Genomic DNA, 15,964 nt, shown 5'->3' on the forward strand with positions numbered 1-15,964 from the left:
TAGCTAAACTAGATAGATAGATATTCTATTAGAGTAAGATATTATATATAGTGTAATCTTTATGAAATGGTAAATAAAGAGCCAAAAATAAAAAACCTCTTGAAAATACTCTAATACTGATACACAAACATGTCGCTTGTAGTGAAGCAGGGCGCGGTGTGAAGTGTGCAGTTTATTGCTGCTCTTGTTGTAGAGCTGCTACATAGAGATGACAATGGGCCCTGAATCCTGATTTCCGCAGTGAATTCTTTTATTAGCGAATGAGAACGAAAAAGTTTTCTTCTCCCACGGGGATATAAACGGGAAAAAGTTCTCCCCAACAAGTAAACGAGACGGTCGAACGGGGATTGAGAAGCATTCCCCACTTCGAGGACCTGTTAAACTTACACGTGATAATGATTTTAGGTAATATTTAATAATAATACTAAATAATTACGTTGTCAAGAGATTACTGATTCTATAAATGTATTTATTTTGATATACACATAATAATTTGTTAAATCTGATAATATATATAAGTGACAATATTTTACATTAATCTCTACTACTTATTAAGGCTGTAAGGGTAGTCTGTCGTTCTACCTTCGTTCAATCTGGATCGTCCATCGCTGTTGTTCAATCTGGTTCGTCCATCGAACCACTAACCTCCTCACCCTGCCCATCGAACCTAATGCAGTCCCGTGCAACAAAATAAACAGTCCTTACACAAGTTCATAAACCACATTCCATCTCTCTCAGTCAGCAACATATGATACACAGTTACGCTTATAAACCATGTTTCGTCACTCTCAATGGCCGGTGTGGCACTAATAAAACAAATGACATACAGCGCACCTGTGCCAGCAGTTAGTGCAGCCCAGTAATTTACGTGTGGACCAAAGGCCCATCTGATGGCCCAGCGACGCACCTCACTGTTGTAGATCGCCGATCTCCGCGAGATGGACGGGAGATCCGCAGACCTTGCCTCCGCGCAACAACCGCACACCCACTCCGCATCCCAATCCACTAGCTCCGGCCTCGCCCCTCACCCGCGTGTTCCCCTCCCCCGCCTCGTTCGCCGCTACCGCGCCATCAACGTGCCTCCCCGCCGCCCCTGTCCTCCCATGCCCGCCGCTCCCACCCGAGATGGTTAGCGCCCCTGCAGCCCATGCAGACGGACGATGCAGGTCAACCACCGATCTAGCTACAACATGGTTTCCCTAAGACCGTGCGTGTGTGTGCAAGCTATATACACCTGCCAGTGTGTTCTTCAGAGGAACTTGTTCACATTGCCATCGCTGAGAGAGAGAGGCTCGACAGATGTGGGTCGGAATCCCCATCGTAATCTGATACACATGTATATTTGGGAATGGGATCCTAACTGCATCGGAATCGTCCCGCAGGCCAGGCCTTTAAACAATGGCCAACAACAGGCGCTACAGTCCATGGATCGGGGATTGTAATCTTGCGAGCTACACGGCAGTTCCTCCCAGCGATGCACGATTGTCCATTGTCCCCGTCCGTGTCTGCCGTCCCCAAAGACAACCCTGTCTCTGTCCGGCTCGAGGCACGGGATGATTGTTGGGGCGGCGAGGGGTGGATGGATGGCATCAAGGTGAAAGGCGAGCAAGGTCCAGAGCCGAAGACGGCGCCGCCATGCCAGCGCTTAAATGGCTTTGGAAGAAGGCACAAAGCTGTTCGGTTCGGCCGAGCGAGTCAACATCGGCCTAACGTGTTCAGGTGGGCAGGCAGGCTGCAACTCAACACTTTGACTCGTCGCCCGCCGCTTATCTTTCCCTGCTCGTGACATCACAGACTTCAGTGCGGTTCGATTCTGTCCGGCGGCCTGGCGGGCGGCGCACGACACTCGGATGATCGATGCGCGGGTACTGCTCGATGCCGGGCAGTGACGCCTCTCATTTGGACCGAGAGAGATCTTTGCTACAATACCTTTTAAACTATCATGGTATGATTTATATTCTCTATTGACAACTCACATTTTTGTGCTATTTTGCTTGATGCTTAGAAGAATCTGTTGGTTGGTTTATCTATTGTATACACTCATGTGTTATTCTGCTAGATGCTTGGAAGAAGCCATCTATGGAATTGTTTGAAATGATTTGAGCATTTAATCCCTTATCTTTGAATATATGACATATTTGGAGACTCTGTCCATATATCTATGCGATGTTCTGTATTTACTACAAGCACCATTATAGGATAATAGTGTTCTTCCATGGTCCCTTGCATCGGTTGGGCTTTAATTTCAATAGTCTTGCATCGGTTGGTATTTAATAGTCTTGCATCGGTTGGGCTTTTCTGAAGCGCTAATAGTGTTCTTCCATAGTCCCTTGTCCTTATGTCCTTTGTGGAAGGTCGAGGATATTTTAGGTTCAAACCATGTATAATTTCATTTCTGCTCCAATTAGGTGGCTACAACTTACCTGCATAGACAAAATATAAGTATGTGCAATAATCTAGCTAGCAGAGACGATCTTCCCTACGCTATAGAGCATGTAAATTACTAATAATTTATCTAACAAAAACTAACCCAATCCTAGAAATAGGGATGGCAAACAATAGGACTAGAATTCAGCTGCAAAATGCCAGGGACCATATAAGTCAGGTAATAACTATCAGGAAAGTGAAGCTATAAGTTTCTAGCTTCACACTATATAGCTGACCAGTGCATTTTGCTTGGTTAGTTCACTAGCATATTCATCCATTGAGGTGGTTCTTTTTTCCCTTTTCCTTTTGAGGAGCTGACTGCTTGTCCGAGAAAGTGTTTATTAGGATCGTTTTGCACTAGAAGGTTCAAATAATGTTTGGTTAAAAAATGACATCTGTTATAGGATAGAGGCTATAAATATAATATAGAATATACCCGTTCTTTAGTACAATGTGGCCGCATTTATTTCAGCTGCTCAGATTTGCCACTCTTGGAGCTTCTAGGGGTTGTCGCGGTGTCTCCTCCCATGATGAGCTTGATGTTGTCTATGTTGCCGTCACCAACCTCTTTTTTGTCAGTGGTGGTAGTTCTCAAACACAATTTCACCTCCTTAGTTGTAACTTGCTCTATGTATTTTCATCTGTTCAATTTTCTATATGAAAGTTCTTGGTGGCTAGCAAGTAATATGCCTTCATCTAGCATGCCTAACATCATAAATATTTTTTAGTTGACATGAGTATGAGTGCACTAACATTGTAATCGTCTCCACTAATCTTCAAATTCTGACTTTTTATGCTTTAGGATTTCCTATTCTTGGACCTACTGAAGCAGGTAAAGGTGCTTTTTCTAGAACAACATTTGATCTTCCCATCAGTGAGGTTAGTCATCCTCTACAAATTTTAGTTTTTATCCCTGCTATCAAAGGTTTAACATGCCTTGTTATTATGTCATATCATGATGAAATTAAACCCATGATGAAATTAAAAAACCATGTACACGGATCATAGGAACCCACTAACAGAATTATAGAAACCACATGAGCAGAATAGAAAACAGTTCTCTGAAAATGAAGAACATTATTGTTGTGTTCTAAATCAGGATTTGGTGTTACACGACCTAGAAAGCATTTAAATATGGAAGACTCATACTAAATTTGTAGTATAAAAAGACACATGATACATATTCTCTTATTGAAAACAGAACTTAAAGAACTGACATGCTGCTTGTTCCTAATGCAAGAAGAGGGCTCAATTTAAATCCAGCACATACCAATGCCTTCGCGCAAGATCGCCTCCAGCACAAAATGCTCTTCCTTTGCCCTGAAAACAAGTGATGATTGAATACAATAGTGATTATCATATTAAATAGAGCTAAAAGGCATCAAGGCAATGACATAATAGTGATTATCATATCAGATAGAGCTAGGAGGAAATTAGAAACAAATTAAACCAAAGGGGAAAACACAAGTTAAAGTGAGCTCTGTAGTGAGTTTTTTAGATAATAAAACAGTAACATCCTAGCTAGATAATGAACTCACCATTTGTTTGGTTCCTCATCAGTCATCACTCATCAATCTTTGTCGCAGTCTACAACCATGCCAACTTGTCTCAGTCTGATGTCTGCCCAACAGGGAGGTAAACCACATGCCCATGGAGTCAGTCACTTCATCTATAGCTAGACCAAATTAACAACACCATATGGGATCTTAAGCTGCAAATAATGTTGGCATGCTGCAGTATTTTGTATTTTTGTGTGTGGAAATCCGTGGGTTAGCAAATGATGTTGACTTTCTTAACTTATTAACTTGAATGACACATGTTTTGCAGTTCCTTCAAATGCCAGATAGCCCACTGGAGACAAGGTCACAAAAATGAATGCCATCCACCAAGTGTTAATACTAGGCATGATGATGAAGAAGAAAAGGCTGAAGTGGGAAGAGCTGCCAAAGAGAATGTATTGGTTGGTGTTAAACAGGTTGCTGAAATGAACAAACCAGTTGTTGGATCTGAAACTTCTGATGCAAACCATGATTTGAAGAGTTCAAATGGTAAAAGTAAGCATATGCCTTCTGAAGCAGTATGTTCCTGTGCATAGATTCCTGGAGGTCATAAGTCCAACAACACAGTTGAAATTTCTCAAAACGTCCAGTCTGTTGACAGTAGTAAGATGGGATCAAGTATCAAGCATGCAAATTTTGTTGAAGATGGTTCTTCCACCGAGGACTTAAATGAGGCATTGCTTGTAACTCTCATTCTTCTTCACCAAACATTAATGGTCATAGCAGTTTTGTAAACAAAGAATTCTGCAATCATTCCAAGGAACACCAAAGAGCTAAGGATGCCCAGTGTTGTTGAGGATTGTTCTCAGACAAGCAGTACCAGGGAGCTTGAAGACAGTAGCATTCACCACGAAGCTGTATCTATGGTCTTGGAGTCCAAAAGTTCTAGGACTCCTATTCATGTAGAACTTGAGAGGTCTAAAACAAAATCTGCTGGGAATGACAACATTCAGAGCACGAAACCTGTGCCATCTGCATTGACTGTTGACAACCACTTCAGTTCGTGGGAGTCTTTCTATTACACCTAATAATTCATCTAAAGTAGCAGATAGTCTTCCTGACATAAGTTTTAAACCTTCAGATAGGTCAGGCTCAACAACAAAGAATCTTGCAATATCTCTGAAGAAAATGGTCAGGTAGCAAACCGCACCAAAAGTTGTGAGGCATTATCCATAAGAATCGGTAAGATAATTGAATATCACTTTGTATGTAGCATCTTTTTCTTTATCTTGTATCTGCTAATAGTTTTCTTTTGTTCAGACACTCTTCCCATATGAACTTTTTGTGAAGCTCTACAGCAAGGTTGAGTTGCACCCTTTTGGTCTTCATAACCTTGGTAACAGGTAAAAGTAAGAGTAGGAAGGTCAACTGGCATGCATACATGTGCTTGCTCATTATGGTTTTATGCTATTGGTCTGGGCCTTTGTAAGATCTTAAGTAGAAGGGCAGGCATAGCGCAATGGTGAGAGTTGTCTCACTGAGCCACCAGGTCGCGGGTTTGAATTAGCCTCTTCGCATTTGCGGGAGGAAGGCTTGCCTCGGTTTATCTCTTCACTAGACCCCACTCATGTGGTTGCCTCCGGCACTGGATCTGCCTTTTGTAAGATCTTAGGTGTATGCTCCTAGAATATTTGTGATTTACTTCCATTAAAGTCTGCTTTGTGCATATTAATTAGAGGATGACGTTTTGAGGCAGATTACAGCTTCAGCCAAGTATATTTGTATTAATACCGATCTTTTTTCTTTCCATTGCGTAGAGCTTAGGCTAAGTGAGTTGTTTTAACTAGACTTAAGTTTAGTGAAATATTGTTGTTCGTTTTGTCTAATCCATGCTTTCTTTTGCAGTTGCTATGCAAATGCGGTTTTTCAGTGTTTGATGTTTACTTGACCACTCACAATGGTTGTCGTTGACTGGCTCTCTTCGGGTGGGGAGGGGAAAGACACTCGAGCACATTAAGCTACTGCAAGACATTGTGCTGGGCTATAGAAAGGTAAATATCGACGAGAATTGCCTTCTAACTTTTTTGTCAAACATTCCCCTCCAAATTAGGGGGGTTTAATCTTATATTAAGTGGCGTCATTTCAGCATCCAGTCATCATTTTCCATGACTTAATTACAGTAGAGATTGGCTAGCAGCAACTGTTTCATTTAGTTGTTTCACTCCAAGTTGTTCCATGTCATCTGTTCCAACATGGTGTACATGACATATTTTTCCATGGCTAGCAACAACTATTTTAGTTAGTTGTTCCTCTGAAACAACTCATTATCCAGGGAGTTTCACTAAAACATTGAAAACTAAAACAAATGATTATGCGTGTAGAGCTTCACTAATGTTATCTATCCATCACTAATGCATCTGGGAGATACATTATACATGAAGATGGACATTAATTTTACCTTAATGTTTTGTAATACACAATTTAGCCTTTTCATGAATATAATCTTCACTTTTCCTTGCAGACAGCAAGTGTGGAGTAATCTATAGTTTATTTTCTGGTATACTGGTTCCATTGAAGAAAGATCCCTGTGCTCCATTTCACCATACCCAGATGCCATCTTCCAACAATAGCAATATGGTTATGCAGGTAAAAGGGACATTAAACACACATGGTGTACATGACATATTTTTTCCATGGCTAGCAACAACTATTTTAGTTAGTTGTTCCTCTGAAACAACTCATTATCCAGGGAGTTTCACTAAAACTTTGAAAACTGAAACAAATGATTATGCGTGTAGAGCTTCACTAATGTTATCTATCCATCACTAATGCATCCGGGACATACATTATGCATGAAGATGGACATTAATTTTACCTTAATGTTTTTTAATACACGATTTTGCTTGGGTACCTTAATTTTACCTTTTGCACTGTCATTAATTTTACCTTAATGATTCTGAAGCGCAAATCTCTGATCTGGAGGGTACTGACAGTGGTGCTGGCATTGGCTCAGGTCGACTGTTTAGTACACTCTCATCTTCAGATGACGATGATGCTTCTGCTGCAGACGAGCCTTTAGTTGATGTTGCTGACCTGACTACGCCACCAGAGCCATATACTTCTGTCCCCAGCGACGAGCCCGTCGCTTCTGGTTGACATGGCTGACCTGACAAACCCTTCAGGGATAGATGCTTCTTCAGTGAACGAGCCTCCGGCTGATGTGGTTGATCTGCTACATGCTTCAAACGAGCCTTTGGTCAGTTTGGATGGTCTGCTAAACCATCCAGATATGTCTTTTGGTGGGAGCAGTGGAGAACATACCGACAGTCTTATATAAAGGATAAGGCCATGCGGTACTGATAGTTCAGAGATGAGCGGAACATATAAGGCCATGCGACTGATTTGAACGACAGTCTCATATAAGTGTGTTCCAAGTTATGCATAAGTTTTTGTACATAAATAAGCCTTTGTGTCTGCATCAGTTTATACTAAATACTATGAAAGCAGAGTAACTTTGGTTTTGCGTTGCTATTCTCCCGTTTATGTAAATCCATTACAACTAACACTTTGCCGATATAACTTTTTACTGTTGCACGTTCTTTTTCAAGTTCTGAGCATTGCAGATAAAGCTGAGATACAGGTAAAGCTGAGATACAGTGCATCTCTCATTTTTTAATACACGATTTTTAATACACGATTTTGCCCATCTCCCGATTCAGATGATAATGACAGTGCAAAAGGTACTCTTCTTTCAATGGTCCATATCTTATGTAGTCCATGCAAGATCCATGAAATTATGAATATTTCTTTATGTAATCTGGCTATTTTATCCACTTGTTAAAGTATTGAAGCTAGCAATGACATATAAAATATAATGAAATACTATTTCAGTTTATGTTGCTGAAATATACCTCCATAACTATGCAAAGATAATGGAGCTGAAATGTGTTGATTGACCTAAATGCACACTTTTTGTTTTATTCTTATATGTTGTTAAACAAAATGATATTCGTGGCGACAATCGTCTTCACAAGGTTGACATCAGTTATTTGCTTTCTCTATGGATGGTGCTGCTCTAAATCTTAGTGAAAATTTTTCTTCACTTGAATCTACAATCTCTGAAAAGGATTAGGCATTATGCCTATATAACGAAGAAAATAGCAGGTTAAAGGAGAAGTTAGCCTCAGTAGGAATGAGCAAGAAAAGCAGCTGGAGTGCATTTCAGCATCTATCATGAAACTTTTGAAAGAATTTGTAGAGATTGAGAAAAATGACAGTGGAAAGAACTGGGAACATGTTTGTTTGTGTTCATCTTCACTACATTTTGCTTACCAGACATTTTTTATTTCCTTTTCAAAAACATGATTCCGATGTCGAACATGGCTGTTTCAGGTCAGAGGATCTTGGTGATCACTGCTGCCACATGGTCAGATAGGCCATGGTATTAGCGAAGATAGGGCTTTGGTATAAACAAATGATTGGAATGAGGCGTTCTGAGCTCCAAAAGGCTGAAGCCAAGGTACTTCTATAGCTGAATTTCTGTATGACTGTAAAAACATGTGAAACAATTTCTGTTTGCTGTCTTCTTAGCAGTAGCAGGCTGTAGTGCTAATTTAAATGTTTGTGGTTGTATAAATGTTCATCTCTGTCTCAGATTTCTTAAAAAGATCTTAGTTTAGTTCTTGGCTAAGATTTCTCTATATACTATATAAAATGAAAATTTTTACTGATAACACTAGAATGGTTGAGCGATGGGGGAACACTATGGGTATCCTTGATTTTTTTTTCTTGCATTGAGTTGCCTTTTGTATTAGTTTTTAATTGTTTCTTATTCAGACTTGTTTGGTATAACAACAACCTGGTGATGTCTTGACAAATTACAAATTAGCTGTGTGGAGCCTGCTCGGGTAGGGTGAACAAAGTGGCTTTGTTTATGGCCCTTTCCATCGTGCTCTTGCAAGGAAACATGAACTTGATGGCAGCAATAAACGGAGAAGGCGCATGACTGGAGAGGCTTTCTGCTTTATTTCGACCACAGTCCCAGAAACAAGGTGGGTTCAGTACTTCAATCCTTTTTTGTTCCTTAGGACAAAACTATAATGTTTCTACTTGAGCATAGGAAGTATGTGTATATCATGTTTTTCTAGCTGTGGTTTTATATAATTAGGCTTAAGCTAATAGTGGCATGTGGGGATGTATTTTATTCTTTATTGGAACATGGTGGGTTTTCTGCGGCGCAGATGTTTTCCTTTGGTTTGATAGCTACAAATTTTAATACCTAATCCTTGGTGCTCTGCATGAGTTGCATTCAAGCTAAGCAAGGCGTAGCTGCTGCCTAGGTTCCCCGTCCACCGTCCAATGCTTGCAGCTGCATCCCTCTGCCAGCCAGGCGGCGGTGGGTTTAGGGTTTAGGGTTCCTATATGACTGGGATGGAGCACGGGCCGATGTGGCTGCCTGCTTTACCGGATCTGCTCACCTATGTGACTATGTGAGCATGCAGGTGTGGGTTGAGCCGTCGGCGACCAAGGACATGATGGACAAGGTGGAGCAGGTACGACAACGGAGGAAGGCCGAGAAGTCCCTGCTCACCTTGCAACGAAGGTTGGCTACGACAAGCGCAGAAGAATTGGAGAATAGTGGCTGTCAGAAGACATATGCGAGCCCTGGAAAAAGTGGTGAGGCATCATTTGCTAATGCATCTATGATGGATATGCAGCAGGTGATATGTCCAGCATATAGATGCCCCTCTTAGTGGTTCCTGCATTTTTTCTCTCCAATACTAACACGCCTGGTTTCGTGAAAACAGATTATTACGAAATTAACAACTCAGTGTAGTGAGAAGGCTTTTGAGTTAGAGGCAATATTCTTCTTGAACTTGTACTGTGATTCCATGAAACTCAAATATATTGAAATAGTGTTATTAACAATTGTTTGTGTTTTTTTGGACAGTTAAAGTTAGCTGATAATCGTGTCCTCCAGGAGCAGCTACTACAGAAGGTCCTTTCTCTCTATTTTTATTTTCAATTTAAATTGTTCAATATGACAAAAGTTTGGTCTAAAAAATCATGCTAATTGCAGAATGTGAAAATCAACGATTTACAAGAAACAATCACGTTGAACAACAACTCTCAACAAAAGTGGATATATCCTCTGAGAAGGAAGTTGATTGTGCACAACAGGAGACTATTGATTTGAAATCTAAACTTCAGTCCAAGGTTCTTTTACTGATAATGTTCTTTGACTTTGTGTATTTGAGCCCCTTGCGCAGTACATATTCTTCATCATACAATATTCATGGTTTGGTTACTGACCTTTCACCAATTTTTCTGATGCATCCTTCCTGTAATTCTACTTGATAGAAATAGTATGCATGTTCATTATGGCTATATGCAAACTACTTGTGTTTTATGCTTTCCTTGTTGACATTTAAGCCAACCAACTTTGATGATGTACTTTGGTAGGAAGCTAAAATTGAAAAGATGAAATATGAACATCAGACGAGGGAGGCTGCTTTGACCGAGAATGAGCTTCTTGAAGAGGAGTACAAGAAAAAGTTAGACGAGGCAAATAAGGAACTATCTCTGGAGAATGATCTAGCAGGCATGTGAGTTCTTGTTGCTAAGTTGAAAAGAGGGGTTTTACATATATCTGATTTGAGTGTTGATGATGGAACTAAAGTGTAAGGGCGTAGCGATCGCAACACTGTTGCCTTATAATTGGTGTTAATGAAAAATAACATGGTGCTGCACGGAATCTCTACTTTATCTTGTAAGAAGGATTGTTATGTCGGCATAATTTGATTTGCATGTATAATGTCTTCATGCTTTACTTGCCCTTTTGTGAAATGCGGCGATCGGTTATGGCAGCCTTTTTTCTGTATCTGTTCTGCGGTAGAATGATTGGAATAGATTATCAGTATGGTGTTGATTTTATATAAATAATAATAATTGTTGCTACTTTATGGTCAAATTAGTTGGATAATAATTTAGTCCCCGGAACAAAATGTATTGATATGACTGATCAATGGAAAGGGGATGTGAATTAAAGATTATAGAAGTCTTAGAAAAAAATTAAGGAGAATTGGGTGCCATGTATGTCTGGATGCAAAAAAATGACCACTTTCTGCTTCGTGATCGCTTGTGCCATGGTGGTGCAGCGCATTTGCGCCTAGAAGAAGCAGGTGACGGCGAAGGCGCTGCAGGGTAGCGATAGTTATGTGCCTTGTTTTCACAATTGTTACCGTTGTAACGCACGGGCACCGTACTAGTAAAATATGAAGTACGTATTGGTTATAATTTAAGCACGAATTGGATCCATGATGAGAATTTATCCTCGTGTAGAATCGAAATGAGAAAGAAATGCCTTGTAAGTACCCATCCCTAATGAGGATTTATTATCGTGGGGAATAGGAATGAATAAGAAATGTCACCTTAATGGCTAGTTTAAAAATCATAAAATCGGAAAGAGTTATAGGGGCTAGAATCCTTTTTTATTCAAACTTTAATAAGAATAAGATTTTATCCCCTTCAATAATCTCTGATTTTGTGTCTTTCAAAATAGATCTAAATGTTTTGAGAATTTTTGTTTTTTTTTGTCGCAAGGATTGTTGGGAATGGAGGAAAAACTCGACGGTCACTCTACATCTACCAGTAAACTGTAGCTTATTTAGGTAGTGTTTGGTTCAGAGTATAGTAGAATGGAACCGCTCTGTTTTCGTACTAAAACTGTTTGGTTCGAATCAAAGTGGAACAGAGCCGCTTTAATATAGGAATATTCTCTCAAGATGTTGGATCTCTGAGCTCAAAAAAAAACAGTAAGACCCGAGCGCTCCAAAAAAACATACGCCCCTCGCGGCTTCCTGTGCCCGCGTTATATATATATATATATATATATATATATATATATATATATATATATATATATATATATATATATATATATATATATATATATATATATATATATATATATATATATATATATAGTTTATATATTAGGAGCCCTGAGCTTCCAATAATTAGAGGAAGCACAGGTCGGACGGTGCACCGGTCGAGCCGGACCACATTCGGACGTCTATAAAACAGGACCCGGAGTGCTAGGATTCAGTTTTTTACGCTCCACCCCGATTCATTAGCGATGCTGCGTGCGACGATGGTGGTTGCCCCAAAGCATGCGTGGCGGTGGACCCCCAGCCGGTGGCCGCAACTTCATGACCTCAACGCGCGGTGGCGGAGGTTCCTCGATCCAGAGTAGTGGCGGCGGTTCCCAGGACGGTGGCGGCGGCTCCCCGATCCAGAGGGCGAGCGACAGCGGGGCCCTTGTGCGGGCAAGCGGCGGCGTCCTCGAGGTCCCGAGGAGGCGGCACTTCCAAGGCCGGCGAGCAAGCGGCGCCCGCCGACGTGCGAGTAGCGACGGCGACTCATGAGGCGCGATGTTCGAGCGAGGGGCGTCACGGAAGGACCGAGATGCGCGCAGCGATGATCGAGCGTGACATCCCCGATCCGGCGCAGTTTTCTTTTCGATTATTGTGTTTTATGCCTACCAGAAGTATTATTTACGCCAAAAATTGTACGATTTTATGCTTAAACACGGAGTTCGTATATCAGTTTACTGCATGCACATTGGAAAGACAATTCCTTGATTTATGTTGTTCGTAATTTGCGCGCATGCAATGGAAACTCCCACGATTTTTGCCATAATTTTTGGATCTGTATAAAAATAGAAACAACATGCATGCGGCTGCCATGTTTTCGGATCTGTCATAAAAATAAGATAGTAACAACAACCTACTAGAGCTATCAACCTCTCACATTGACTCGATATTTACGCTTATAATTGAGGGATTTTATGCTCAAAACTTAAGGTTTTTACGCTCCACCGGAGATGCGTCCACCAGTGAACAACATGCCAGATTTTTTACGCAGTGTAACGAATTTCATAAATACATACACCGTTTAGTATAATTTGTATCAGTATATATCATAAACTAGTTCTAATGCGTTTAGCTGCATGGCTGTTGGAGGGATCCTATATTTATGAAGAAAATAAAACATTAAATGCGATTTTTTGTTTCTATGCATGTAATTCATTTTCTTTCATTGCATATTCTTTCCATTATAAATTCGTGTGCATGCAGTTGGTAACAGATTTTTACGCGGTATACCGAATTGCATAATTATCTACACAGTGTGGCATATTTAGTATCAGTATATATCATAAAATAGTCCTTACGAGTCTAGCTGCATGGCTGTTGCAGCGATCCTAAATTTATGGAGAAAATAAAGCATTTAAAATAGAAACCGCCACACATATCTTTGCTAAATTTATGCGCATGCAAGGGAACGTGTTTGACCCATGCATACATTTTGCCATAATTTTTGGATCTGTATAACCGCATGCATGAGGCTGTCATGTTTTTCGGATTTGCCATAAAAATAGGATCGTAATAACAACATACTAGAGCTATCAACCTCTCACATTGGCTCGGTATTTACGCTTATAATTGAAGAATTTTATGCTCAAAACTTAAGGTTATTACGCTCTAACCTGGAGATGCGTCCACCAGTGAACAACATGTCAGATTTTTACGCAGTGTAACGAATTGCATAAATAGCTACACCATGTAGTATAATTTATATCAATATATATCATAAACTAGATCTAATGTGTTTATGTAAAGCCCTAAAATTTGGTAAAATAAAAAAAACATGTATTTACATAAAAGTGATTTGGGATTATGGAACCTTTGGAGATCATTTGATTTTCTTTTATGTGTGCATATTCAATTAAGGGAAATAACAAATAAATTTAGAAATATATATACACATATGTATAATCCGAAAATCTAAATAAAAGTATCTTCTTGTAAAGGTAATTTTATACTAGAATGTATTTCCTCATAAAATAGAATAAGCAATACATAATGAAACTTTGGAATGAACCTCTAATAGACTACATTTGAAATAATTTCGTAAAATGAATATTTTGTGTTGCATATTGAAAACATTGCCTAAACAAATAAGGTAATAAATAAATGAATAAACTTAATACATGAACCTTGCATTCATGTTGAATATATTTTTGGTGTGCAAATTAGAACTTTGTTTAAATTTAAAATATAATTGGAATTTGAAAATAGGAAATAGGAAAAGAGAAGAAAAGAAAAGGAACACTAATCTGCTCACTGGGCCAAATTGAACTTAGCCGGCCCAATTTTCCAACCCCTCTCACGCGACCCATCCTGCAGTCATGGGCATCCCGCGCCGACAGGCGGGCCCCATGTGCCAGCCTTACCCCCTCGCCTGGCTCCCAATCTACCGCGCGTTGCTTGCCTTCTCACCGCCATGTGGGCCCTGTATGGTTAGATCCATCTCTCTCCTTGAACTGAACCGCGTGTTCTTCGCCTGCGTTCTCCGCTCCCCTGGAATTTGCGCTGGCGTTGGTAACAGACCGCATCCCCATCACACTCGCGCGGTTCATCCGTACTCCGCGTCGCAGCTTGGTGGGGTCCTCCTGTAGGATCCCTCCCCTTCACCGTAAACCAAACCAAAGCAAGCGCCAACGAACTCATCCGCGGAATCCGGAAGCAACCTGGGAGAAATTGGCCGTGGAATTTCCGGGATCCTGTAACAACCTGGGCGCCCGATTGATGCGGACCGGATTCCTGCGCAAGCCTATTTAACTGTGCCCCTCGTTCCCCTCTCCTCTGGCACATCCATGGTCGCCATGAATGGATGCACAACCGGTGTGCTGTGCCACCGCTCGACAGGCCCGCCATGGCCTTGTGTAGTGCCGTGAAGCTCCGCCTGTTCATGGGGGTTTGTGCTGTGGCTTCGCCGTGCAGAACCGACGCCCGAGAACTCGGGATTTCTTCACCGGTGAGGGTCCTCCGCCGCAGCACCACTGACCTCCGTGGCCAGGGAATCCTGCTAACCGAATCATGGTAATGAGCTCTCCATCAGTTCGCCTTCCTTCACTCAGTGTATAACGCCGTCCGCATTTAGGATTTAGGGTCTCTGTGTTCTGGGTGGGGAGGAACTCCGGCGAACTCCCTGGGTGGAGCTCGGTTTTGCCGCCGCCGCTGCCTGGAGATGAGCTGGTGAGGGTGATGTGGGTGAGGGACGCTGGCCGTCGGATCTCCTGATGGGCGCGCTAGATTCAATTCTGCATTTTAAGATCCTAAGCGTCGGATCGGATCGGATGGCCCATATTGGATCACGTTACATTAAATACTGACCGTTGATCCAAGATCTGGCGGCCAGTAGCGCGTACCGGTTCACTTAAATGGACGATCTAATCTGGGGCGTTCGCTCGCGATCCGACGGCCCTGGTCAAATACCGGTATATAAAACACTAGATCTAATCCCAGCCCTCGAAATCTGATCGTGCGGCTCAGAATGGCCCGTACCCCTTCGGCCGGGGATAATTGCATGCGAGCCCTCATAAAACTATCAAATAAACCCGCCGTCCCCTCACGTGGAAAACTAATTAAATCTAGGTACTGAGTTTCACAGTTTAGACCCTGTGTTTTCTAGAAATTGTGTTCGCAGTCCAGAATTAATAGGGATATTCATAATTAAATCAGAAAATGATTTTTTTATAAAAATAAATCTAGGAACTTGTTTAATTCATAGTTAATTCATTTTAGCTCTAAATTGAGTTATTCCAGTTGCAATAATTTTGTATTAATAATGTTTATCACCTAGTACCCTTGTTTAACCATGAAACTTGGATTAAAATGTTTTATTCGAATTAATCTATCTAGGTGCTAAATAATTTCAGAAATTCATAACTTAATAACCGTAGCTCCGAATTTAGTGGTTCTTGTTTGTACGACCTCGTAGCTTCGCGTAGATTATTATTACTCAGTTATTCTTATGCTTAGTGTGATATTAATTTTGCCTATACATGTTTGTCTGTATTGCTACGACTAGCGTGAGGTCACGAGTCACCTAAAGAGCAAGTTGGTACCTGGAATCTCAAGTCCCAGGCAAGTTGTGCCCTTGATCACTTCTTTTACCCACTCATGTTCTAATTA

General features: G+C 41.0%; 1 pseudogene; it reads left to right on the top strand.

The window, feature by feature from the left end:
- Positions 1-1,474: 1,474 nt before the first annotated feature.
- LOC109942490 (ubiquitin carboxyl-terminal hydrolase 15-like) lies at positions 1,475-7,082 on the top strand (annotated as a pseudogene).
- Positions 7,083-15,964: the final 8,882 nt, after the last annotated feature.

This window comes from Zea mays, chromosome 9 (assembly GCF_902167145.1).
Source record: "Zea mays cultivar B73 chromosome 9, Zm-B73-REFERENCE-NAM-5.0, whole genome shotgun sequence".
Classification (NCBI taxonomy): Eukaryota; Viridiplantae; Streptophyta; class Magnoliopsida; order Poales; family Poaceae; genus Zea; species Zea mays.